The sequence below is a fragment of the Puma concolor genome, chromosome B4, assembly GCF_028749965.1.
Source record: "Puma concolor isolate L17-30 chromosome B4, mPumCon1.1.hap2, whole genome shotgun sequence".
In the NCBI taxonomy this organism is placed as follows: Eukaryota; Metazoa; Chordata; class Mammalia; order Carnivora; family Felidae; genus Puma; species Puma concolor.
This window is the reverse complement of record NC_141673.1, coordinates 58,454,035-58,465,359: the sequence shown is the minus strand read 5'-3', so window position 1 is coordinate 58,465,359 and position 11,325 is coordinate 58,454,035. Positions and strand designations below refer to the sequence as shown.

At 48.7% G+C, this 11,325-nt stretch overlaps 1 long non-coding RNA gene across 2 annotated transcripts; it reads right to left on the bottom strand.

Annotated features, from left to right (window-relative positions):
• Positions 1-2,522: 2,522 nt before the first annotated feature.
• Positions 2,523-10,511, bottom strand: LOC147579082 (uncharacterized). 2 transcript variants are annotated; one of them, XR_015253524.1, is made up of 2 exons: positions 8,614-10,511; positions 2,523-4,226 (listed from the first exon to the last, which is right to left on the bottom strand). It is a non-coding gene; the product is annotated as an uncharacterized LOC147579082 (long non-coding RNA). The 2 variants fall into 2 exon arrangements; XR_015253525.1 differs by having other exon boundaries at positions 9,857-10,511.
• Positions 10,512-11,325: the final 814 nt, after the last annotated feature.

The window sequence follows — 11,325 nt, the reverse complement described above, 5'->3', positions numbered from 1 at the left end:
CCTTTACTACTGGAAGACACTAGCAGGCAATCGCCAAGGGAAGCCAGCTCAAAGGGCTAGAGTCTCAGCTCTTGGCCTGCAAAGTGGACAGGGAGGCAGGAAGGCTGGGTCGAGCCAGTCGCCGAGTTTAGGGCACTCTCTATCCTTGTTAGGCAGGCCGAAGTCAAGAGCTCACCATGTTCCCTCTGGTTAGCCTGGGTTCCAGATCTCTGAGAGCTGTCCTTTGGTTCCGGGGACAGGGAAACTAAGAGGGGATGGCTTTCCTTATGGGCTGGGCAGATAGTCCCTAAACTGTTCACTCCATTCTCGTGCCAACTCAGATAGAAAGCCCTGTACTGGAGCTGACCCTGGTCACACCAAGGCACCTTGGCTTCTTTTGAGGTTGAGAGGGGAGTGAGTGGATTGGAAGGTGAGGCGCTGGCCACAGCCAACCTGCTGGAGACGTATGACCTTGTAGGAAGGAGAGTAGATGGTAGAGTGGACATGGCAGAAGGGAGGCATATTTTGGGTGGAGGGAGAGGGCTGCATTTTTTGAATCATTAATTCACTCATTCGACTATTTACTGAGCCCTTACTAAATGTGAGTCATGTATTCAATCATTTGCAAAATCATTGACTTGCATAATCAGCAATCCGTCCTGGTGCTACTGTGAGTAAGACAGGATTCCTGTCCCCATAGAGCTTACAGTCCAGTGGGAAAGGCAGGCGAGAGAGGGGCATTCTCTGGAGCTGAGAGCATCGTAGGAGCAGGGTTGTGTAGAAGAGGAGCACTTCACCCAGATTAGGTGGGGGAGGAGGCTCCCTAAAGAAAAAGTGTTATCTAAACCGAGGCCTGAAGTATAAACCATCTTTAATCTGTTGGGCTGAGAGTAGGGAAGGAAAGAATAGCCTTCCAGGTAGAAGGCACAGCGCATGCAAAGTCCCAGAGGCACATTCTGGAAATTGCCAGTTAAGTAGGGTTGGCATACAGCCAGCCACTTGGGTGATGGCTGACAGAACAGGAGGAGATGGAGAGATTGCATCTGGGAGAGGAGGAGGGCTGAGCTGGTAAATAATGCCACCCGCGAAGATGGTCCTTGGAGTCCACACGGGGTGCTGCAGGAATACTGTACGGGAGGATGTGACGCCCTCCTTTTATAGTTGCTTTCTGAAATCAATATTTATTTTTATCAAGATACTACGTACACATAGCTTCAAAAATCAAATAGTTCTAAAGGGCTGTAATGAAAACAGAAGTCCCCTGGCCTTTTTCCCAATTTTTATCCTACGCCTAGGGGCAACCACTGTCAACTGTTTTAGCTGTTTCTTCTGGTATTTCCTTCCTTATTTCTAAATAATATACGCACTGCCATTCTGGATTCATCTATCTAATTTGTTGACTTCTTGTTTTGGTAGATGAGGATTTTGATTCTCTTAAAGTCTCCTCTTCCCCTGCTCCCACCCCACCCCCTTTATGTTTATATCATCATTTATGGTCAAATCCATGTTCAGTGATTTCATTATTGAGTTTGTAGATATTATTTACTTTTGAGGCAAGTATTCTGGTTACATTTCCTCTTCTAATATCACTTTTTGTTGTATGCTGTGTTTACATTTCCTTTCTTGTACAACTTTTTTGTTTTTCCTGGAGTTAATTGCCTCATTTTTTTCTTCGCGTGGTTTTCTTTGAATCTCTGGCTCTGTCTTCCCACACCCTTCAACAGTTCTGTGAAACGCCTTCTCAGTACAATTTTGCATATGGCCAAGGCTGTCATATAATCTTACCGGTTCTGTTTTGTTTTTCCTTGGAGACATTTGTCCTGGGGCATGCCATCCTTCCGCTTCTCTCTGGATGCATTGCTCTCCAGGTCTGTGGCACATCTGTCACCCTCGGACTTCCCTTTGCCCTTTTCCTCTTTCAGGGACTCAGTGTCTTTCTCTTTCTCTGTTTACTTCCTTGTTTGGATGAAACACATCTTCCAGATATTCCAGTAGCTTCTTGAGAGAGTGCCTGGGAGGTATAACATTTTAGAGCCTTTTGCATACGTCAAATGGTTTTACTCACCCTCACTTTTGATTAATATTTTTGGCTGGGTATAGAATTTTAGGTTGAAAATCGTTTTCCATAAGAATTTTGAAGGCCTGGCTCCTTTGTCTTGCAGTTTCTAAATGTTGCAGTTGAAAAAGAATTAAAAAAATAAATCAGTAAAATGTTGCATTTGAGAAGACTCAGGTTATTTTGATTCCTGAGACTTTGAATTCATCTCCCTCCCCCACCCTGCCTTCTCAGATTTTCTCTTTTATCCCTGATACATTAAAACATCACAGGGGCACCTGGGTGGCTCAGTTGGTTAAGCCTCCGGCTCTTGTTGGTTTCCGCTCAGGTCATGATTTCATGGTTTCGTGGGTTCAGGCCCCACTTCGGGCTCTGTGCTGGCAGGAGTAGCCTGCTTGGGATTCTCTCTCTTCCTCTCTCTCTCTTTCTCTGCCCCTCTCCCACTCACACTGTTTCTGTCTCCCTCCAAATAAACAAACAAACAAACTTAAAAACAAAAACGAAAACATCGTGATGTATTGACATGGGTCATGTTTCATGGCACTTGATAGGCCTTTTTAATGGAACAGTGGTTTTCAAAGTGTGGTCCCCAGACCAGCAGCATCAATACCACACGTGGGAGGGAACATGTTAGCTATGCACCTTGTGAGCCCCATCCCCCATCTAGTGAATAGAAACTCTGGTTAGGTCCCAGCAATCTGTGCTGTTGTTGTTTTATTGAGAGATGACCGACATAGAACATTGTATTAGTTTCAGGCGTACAACGTAATGATCTGATATTTGTATATGCTGCGAAATGATCACCCCAATACGTCTAGTTAACATTTGCCACCTTACATAGTTACACATTTTCCTCTTATGATGTGAACTCTTAAGATCTACTCTCTTAGCAGCTTTCGAATATACAATACAGTATTATTAACTGTAGTCACCATGCTGCACATTGTGTCCCTGCAACTTATTTATTTTACAACTGGAAGTTTGTCTCTCTTGACTCCCTTTCCCCACTTTGTTCACCTCCACCCCCTGCCTCTGGCAACCACCAGTCTGTTCTCTGTGTCTCTGAGCTTGGTGTTTTGTTTGTTGTTTAGATTCCACATCTAAGTGAGATCATACAGTATGTGTCTTTCTCTGTCTGACTTATTTTACTTAGCATAATGCTCTCAGAGTGCATCCCTGTTGTCACAAATGGCAAGATTTCCTTCTCTAGGTGTTGAATTGGCTGAATAGTTTATATATTTTATATTAGTATCATATATTAATATATATTTATATATGATATGTGATATATATAATCTGGGTTTTAACAATCCCTCCAGGTATTTTTGTGCATATTAAAGTTTAAGAACCTCTGTTTTAACAGGGTAGGCCTTTTAGTTCTGGGAATTTCTTTATTATTTCTTTGGAATGTCTGTAACTCCTGCCATTTGGATACTGGACCTCTTGGATTGATCCTCTGATTTTCTTATTATTTCTCTCTTATTGGCCATCTCTTTTTTCTATTTTCTGGGAGATTTCCTCCATGCTATATTCCAATCCATTTACTAAGTATGTTGTCACGAACCCTTTTCTTTTCTTTTAATTCTCAAGAGTGCTTTCATATTCCCTGGTTTTTCTCTTCTTTTCTTTTTAGCGTGGTTTCCTGTTCTTGGTTCTCTTGATACGTGCAGTACCCTCTCTCCGAGAATATTAATTTGTTCTTCTCTCTATATTGTCTCAGTTTCCTCTGATTTCCCATTTTCTGCTGTTTTGATTTGTATCTCACTGGAGCCTTTCCACAGATGTCTGGTCTGCCTCGGCCGTCCTTTCGTATTTGAGAAGGAGGCACTGGATGGATCTGGAAGTGCTCCGTGTGGGCTTACAGTAGGGCCCCGTACCGTAGGGCTACGGTAGGGCCCACAGGGCAGGTGGCTGGCTGGACTCTTTCACTGGGGAGCCCCAAAGGTCAGTATCGATGGCGCAAGCTTGGTTTTTTCTGGAAAGGTCCTTGAGTCTAGTCTCCAGCTGGAAGCCCACCACCTGCCCGGAGTCCTAGAGCTGGGTGTAGCATTGGAAGTGGGGAGCGGCATGTGGCGAGCAGGCTGAGGAACACAATTCAGAATGCTGACTTTCGCTCAGTGTTTGTTCCCACTCCTTCTCCACCTCCTCCCCCAGGAAAGTTCAGTATCTCCAGGATCCATCTTCCTGTTTCCTGCGTGAGTGGGGAAGGGGACACAATAAGTCATTTGGTTGTGTTGGGTACAGCTGACTTCCCTGACTATCGAATTGCTCTTTAAATAGATCTTGGAACAGGCCCCCAGGTTTTGGACCCCTGTCGTCTAGTTTACCTGCAACTTCCAATTCCCGAGCTTCTCTAGGGTTCTGGGGGAAGAGTTGGCTTGCTTCTTATAGGTATATGACTCTGGATGTTTTGGGCCTGCCTTTCTTAGTCATTTGTCACTTTCCCATCTACTTACTGTTTTCATATGATGTGGTCCAGGATTTTAAATGTCTCCTAGTTTAGTTAAAGATGGAGTTTGGATTTCTATTTCTTATTCTCCTTGTCATTTGGGGGGGGGTGATTTTTTTTTTTAAGACTTAAAACTTTTTTTAAATGTTTATTTATTTTTGAGAGAGAGAGAGAGAGAGAGAGGAGAGAGAGAGAGAGCCAGCAGGGGAGGGGCACAGAGAGAAGGAAACACTGAATCTGAAGCAGGCTCCAGGCTCTGAGCTGTCAGCACAGAGCCTGACACAGGGCTCGAACCCATGAACCGTGAGATCATGACCTGAGCTGAAGTCGGAGGCTTAATCAACTGAGCCACCCAGGTGCTCCAGGGGGTGATTTTTGAAGGAAAAAGGTGATGGAAAGAGCTTTACTCCGCCATCTTGTGACCAGAAGTCTGAGTGTCTTCTTGAGGTAGATAATAGTGATGTCTGTGCCCAACACTCTTGCTCCTGCTGACAAAGAGGGCGTGGGTTATTTGTAGGAGAAGAGCGAGCAGGGAGAGGAGGGGAGGTTCAGGAGCTTAGGAGAGCTGCTTCAGGAACTTGACTGGAAACCTCCCAGAGATGACAAGGATTACTGGGCCCCAGGGAGGTCTAGCTGAGGTAAGACAGTGAGAATCAGTGGTGAGAACAGCATGGAACAAGGATGGAGGTAGTGAGCAGTGGGGAGTAAGCCTCAGCTCAGAAGAAGAGAGTGAGAAGGGTGGGGGACATTGTAGAAGCAGATAAAGGGGCAGCAAAGGGGCTGGCTTTGAGGCAGACTATTCACCGTGAGGCAGAAGAGGATAAGACGAGATGGACAACCACTAGTCGGATGTTGGTTGTGTGCCAGGAACTGGACCAAGTTCTTCAAAGCAGGCTCAGTGGTGGGGACGGTGGGAGGAGGGAATGGACAGGAGGAAGGGAAGGAGTTTTAAGGTCCCAGCAGGAAGGTCTGACTCTCAGATTGGAGGGTGGGGCAGGTCTGAGTGATGAAGGAGTCTTATGTCCAGAGGGGGGATTGCTGCTCAAGAACAGAAACACAGAGCAGCATGTCCGTCTGCCATGTCTGCGCAGAGAGTGAAAGAGGAGGTGGGGGAAAGGGCAGTGCACTTGCTCGTCTTCTGAGGGGAAGGCAACGGGTGGGAGAGGCCGGTCATCTAGACGCATGGCCCCCTGCACACCAAGGAAGGATAGAATTTTAAAAAGGGAGGGTGGTCAGGGCGCCTGGGTGGCTCAGTCGGTTGAGCGTCCGACTTTGGTTCAGGTCATGATCTCGTGGTTCGTGAGTTCGACCCCCCGCGTTGGGCTCTGTGCTGACAGCTCGGAGTCTGGAGCCTGCTTCGGATTTTGTGTCTCCCTCTCTCTCCCTGGCTCTCCCCCTCTTTACACTCTGTCTCTCTCCCTGTCTTGAAAATAAATAAACATTAAAAAAAAAAGTTTTTTAAAAGGGAGGGTGCTCACTTTAAAAGGGAGGGTGCTTCACTGAACTACTGAAGGTACTGAAGCACCTTCCCCAGGTCACAGAGCCTCGGGGTACAGTCATAGTGAGGTCGCCTGAAACATACAGCCTCTGACTCTGAGCTCTGATGACCTAGCTTTCAAAACCCACCAGATGTTTTCTCGGGTTTTAGGGCTGTTTCACATCTTCCATCTCATGGACGTGTGCTGTCCTAGCCGTGCTTGCTGCTCCTGTCACTCCTCACTGCATAACCCCAGATCTGCAGCTGCCCCAGAATTCTGTGGTTACAGGCCGCAGAAACTAACGCTGGCTAACTTAAGCAGGAAAACAATTGATTGGAAGGTTATCAGACAGCTCATGGATGCGAAGGCACTCCCTGCCTTTTGTCCTGTGCTGGTACGCTTGGATTTTATTCCTGAAAGTACCTGTCCTCTATCCAGGCCACAGGAGAGGAATGCTGATAAGTCTAAGCAGCCAGTCAGGGTGTTTCTACCTCTTGGCCAGCAACTGGTTCAGGCCCAGACATGTGATGCTACTCTAGCCAATGAGACACGGGGGAAGCCCACTAGGCCAGGGATCCTGACACAGTCACAAGCTGCCTGGAAGTTTGAGTGGAGCCTCGACTTTATTGAAGGCGGAATTAACCCTCTTTGCCTCTGAAAAATGATATACTGGGGCGCCTGGGTGGCTCAGTCCATTAAGCCTCCGACTTCAGCTCAGGTCACCATCTCACGGTTTGTGGGTTCGAGCCCCGTGTCGGGCTCTGTGCTGACAGCTCAGAGTCTGGAGTCTGCTTCAGGTTCTGTGTCTCTCTCTCTCAAAAATAAATACACATTTTAAAAAATTAAAAAAAAATGATATACTTGCTGATTGTTTAAGCCACATTTAGTTGGTTTTCTATTGCTTTCAACCAAGAGGTTGAAACTATCACATACATGCCAAGTATCTTCCGTGGGTGTTTGGTGGGGCGATGGAGGGGAAAATAAGCTGACGGCTGAAAGGGTAGCATTAATAAGATTTCAAAATAAAGGAGGCTGATGCATCTTTTGGAGACACAAGAATTACCTCATAGATAATAACTGACTGAAAATGCTAGCGAGAAGGGGAAAACTCGGGGAGGAGCTCACCACTCATTAAGTAGACACTTGCTGTATACCAGGCACTGTGAAGGGGGCGAAGATATAATGATGACAGAAGACAAGATCCCTCCTCCCTGGAACTTTCAGTCTGGCTGGGTTGGGGAGACATTGAGCGTGCAAGTAACAAAATAAACAGGGTAAGATCATGGAAGGTCATTTTAGGGGAGTGGTTAATTTTGACAGACGGTAGTCAAGGAAGTCCCCTCTGAGAGACCCAAAGGGAGAATGAGCCAGCCATGTGAATAACAACATGGAGATTCCCCCAAAATGTCTCAGGGCAGAAGTTGGCTCTGTCCTGGCTGGGAGTCCAGTGCTCATTCCAGAAAGGGAAAGAAGTGGTAACAAAGCTGGCCTTGGAGGCTCAGGCAGGCCAGGGGTGACAGAGTAGCTGGAGACCTCCCTCTGGCAGGACAGGCTAAATGTCATTGACTTTCTAGAGGCTGGAAGAGTTTGAATGGAGTATTTGGAGGGAGAGCCTGTGGGTTGAAGGAAAGACACTTGGGGCCAGCAGATGACCCTCTGGTGTCTGAGTGCCCAGCTACTTCCTGTCTCCCCTTGCCCATCCAGTCTGGAGTTCCAACCTGTTCCCCTGTTTTAACATGTCTTGATGTGGGCTGCTATAACAGAATGCCACAGACTAGGTGAGAAATATATTTCTCACAGTTCTGCAGGCTGGGAAGTCCAAGATCAAGGTGCTGGCAGCTTCAGTGTCTCGTGAGGTCTTGCTTCCTGGTTCATAGATGGCTGTCTTCTGGCCGTGTCCTCACATGGAAGAAGGAACAAGAGAGCTCTGGGGTCTCTTTTATAAGAGCATTCTATTCCATTCATGAGGCCTCATGGCCTCATCACTTCTCCCAAAGGCCCAACTTCCTAATACCATCACCTTGGGGGTTAGGATCTCAACATACGAATCTTGTGGGGACACAAACATTCGGTCCATAAAAAACCAGCTCAACCAAATCAGTAAGCACCTCCAGAGTGTTGGCTTTTTGTGTGGCTTCTGCTCAGAGTTTGTGTAGGGTGGATACAAAGATAAGACCCGACCTCAAGGAGCTTGCTGGTCAAGGATTCAAGAGTACTGCATCTGAAACAATTATCCGCAAAAAAACCCAAGGACACCCCACAGGGTTAGAGACCACGGGTGGCCACTACAAGCCATTCTCACTGCATTGGTCACTGCATTGGTCACAACCTCCCAACCTAGCACCAACAGCCCTCTCCTGGCCCACGGGTCCCTTCTTTCCCTAGGGCTAAGGGTCGCCTGTGTCTTACTGAACCTCCCAGACCCCTTTAAGAGTAATTCATCAAGTTAGAGCCTGACACATGACTTCTGCTCATTCTGTGATGCCTTCCTCCAGTCTCCTGGGGATGTGAAGGAGGAGGAGGGAGGGCCAGTCAGCTGGACTAGGACTCCTTCGCCTAGAGGTGACATTGCCACAGTGGGCTTACCCGGCACAAGGTCCTAGTTTTGGGGTCCTGTAGCTGAACAAATAAGGAAAATGTTGACTGCTTACCATATCGGTATGTCGAAGAGGCAGACCACTAGCATTTTTCTTGTATTATCTGATTATATCCACACAACAGCCCTACAATGTGAGGACTTTATTCCACTTTACAGAGAGGTAGAGTCACCTGTCCTGGTCAAACAACTAGTAAGTGATGCAGCCAAGATGTGAACCCCAGCAGTCTGACTGAAGCATCCCGACTTGACGCCATTGTGCTCGCTGCCAAATTGGCTTATTCTAGGAATTTCCCTTCTTGCCACAACATTAAGAACTGAGCTAGAGGCCATTCTGAGCAACGCGAAGAGAGGGCTTTGGGATCCAAGAGAAGAGGAATTCCGGGAAAGACACTGCCATTTTGGCTATTTTTTCCCTCACGTTCCCCAGGCAGGGAGCGCTAACTTTTGATTTGCCAGGTGTCTGTCTGTTCTTCTAATTAACACCAGAGTCCGCCTTTAGTCAGAGCCTCCCTATAGCTGGAATCCATAACCCCGTGGCTCTGGGGCCAGTCCTCCCTGAGAGCCAGGGAGGACAAAGCAACTCCCAAGTCGGGGTGGAGTTTCCTGTGATGACGTTCCCTTTGCCTGTCTATAAAAAGCTCCAGTATGATCTACCCCATTTATGGTGGAGGCCAGGGGGGCAGAGTGTGCCGGAGGAGGAAAAAATCAAGCTGAAACAGCTCCTCTTTGCCTCCCTGGATTCTCTTCCAAAATGCTGTCAGCACTGCCAGTTGGAAAATATTTTTCTCCCTCCCTTTGTCTTCTTTCTTATTTAAAAAAAAAAAAAAAAAAAAAAGCCATCTGGTGTCAAATTCACTCCTGGCACATCATAAAGGGTAGCACTAAAAATGTCCCTGAAAAACTAAAAGCAAAACCACAGCAGTACACATGGGATTTAATCTCAGCATCCTAGAGTTTCAGAGTTGCCAGGGGCCTCGGAGATCAAACCTTTCCTTGTACCTGGGAGGAAACTGAGGCCAGGGGTGGGGGTGGGGTTAGGCCACTCTTTTCGGAAACGTTTGTTGAGGGCCTACTATGTTCACAAGGCACTCTTTGGCGTGGGAGATTAATCGTGAACAGAAAAGACAAAAATCCCTGCCGCCTGGGAGTTTTCGGTGGGCGGTTCTTGCCTGGTCCTTGGGCCCTGCCTCTGCCCCGCATTCCCGAACGGCCGGGCGGGGGGGTGGGGTGGGGTGGGGGGTGTGTGCTGGCTTTGGCCGTCTTCCCCGCCCCCCCCACTCCCGCGTGGTTGTCACCTCCAGGCTGCGGGTCCGCGGGGGCCTCGGGCGGCGCCGCTTCCCGGGCCTGGGCCGCTGTTTATGTTCGGGCGAAGTTCGCCGCGCGCCGCCCCGGCGCGGTCCCCGGCGGCTGTCGTCGTAATCTCCCGCCGCTTCCTCCCGCCGCCGCTGTGGCTCCGCATTCCTCAGGGTTGAGCAACAACTTTCCCTCCGAGGGCGGCTGGGCCGGGGCCAGGAGGGGCGCGGCCCGGGCCTCGGTTCCTCCGGCGGCACCCCAAGCGCGCGGGTCGGGTGCGAAAGCAGCGCGGCGCAGCGCAGCCTCGATTCCCTGCCCTGGGAGCCGAGGCCGCCGCGGGGCGGGGGGCGAGGCCGGGGTGACGCGCCGAGCTCCCCGCGGCCGTGGCCGGATTGCCCGAGCGCCCGGTGGGGGAGTGGGCCTGACCCTGGCCTTGATCGTGGAGCTGGCGGTCCCCGCTGCCCGCCCGGTCTGGTGGCCCGCGCGGGGTGAGCATGCAAAGTTTGCTTCGATGTTCTGCTCCACCTTCTGAGGATTCTTTGACGGCGGAAGGAGGAGGGTTTGTAGTAACTACAGAAGAGAGCTCCTAACCCAGTTCTTGGCCGGAATGTAAATATTTACAGCAATCATATTAATACAGGCACTTGAAATACACTCTCATGCCTAGTGAACTTCAACGTATTTCTGGAGGGATAAAGTTGATTTCTTACTCTTTCCCTTATTTCAGGAACTGGAAAGCCCAGGCATGTAGTTCCATGTCTAGTCAGGAGCCAAGAAGGAGTCAGGCCAACGGGGAGCACCTTCGCTGGAGCCTCCTCAGGTCTCCTGACCTTCCTGCACCCTCATGGGCCCGGGAACTGGCCGCACTTGCTCCACTCAGGAGCTGAGTGCTGGGGCCAGGAGGGTGGAGTGAGATTAGATAATATCAAGCTGTCTACCCACTAAAATATAAACTCCAGGAGGGCAGGGATTTGGCCATTTGTTTACTGCGGCTTTTACCTTACTTTTAAACTTACGCTTTCCTTCTCTTCCTGCCTTTTAAATCTTGAGCTAAAGGTTTTAAAGGCTCTGTGTGTTTTCTTTTTTTTTAATTTTTTTTTTCAACGTTTATTTATTTTTGGGACAGAGAGAGACAGAGCATGAACGGGGGAGGGGCAGAGAGAGAGGGAGACACAGAATCGGAAACAGGCTCCAGGCTCTGAGCCATCAGCCCAGAGCCTGACGCGGGGCTCGAACTCACGGACCGCGAGATCGTGACCTGGCTGAAGTCGGACGCTTAACCGACTGCGCCACCCAGGCGCCCCTCTGTGTGTTTTCTTTTAGTTAATTTGGAATAATTTTAGACTTACAGAAGAGTTGAAAACACAGTATAGAGAGTCTCCACATACTCCTCACCCAGCTTCCCCCAAAGTTAATATCTTAGGTCACGTCACTGTGGTACATTTGTCAAAATGGAGAAATAACATTGGTG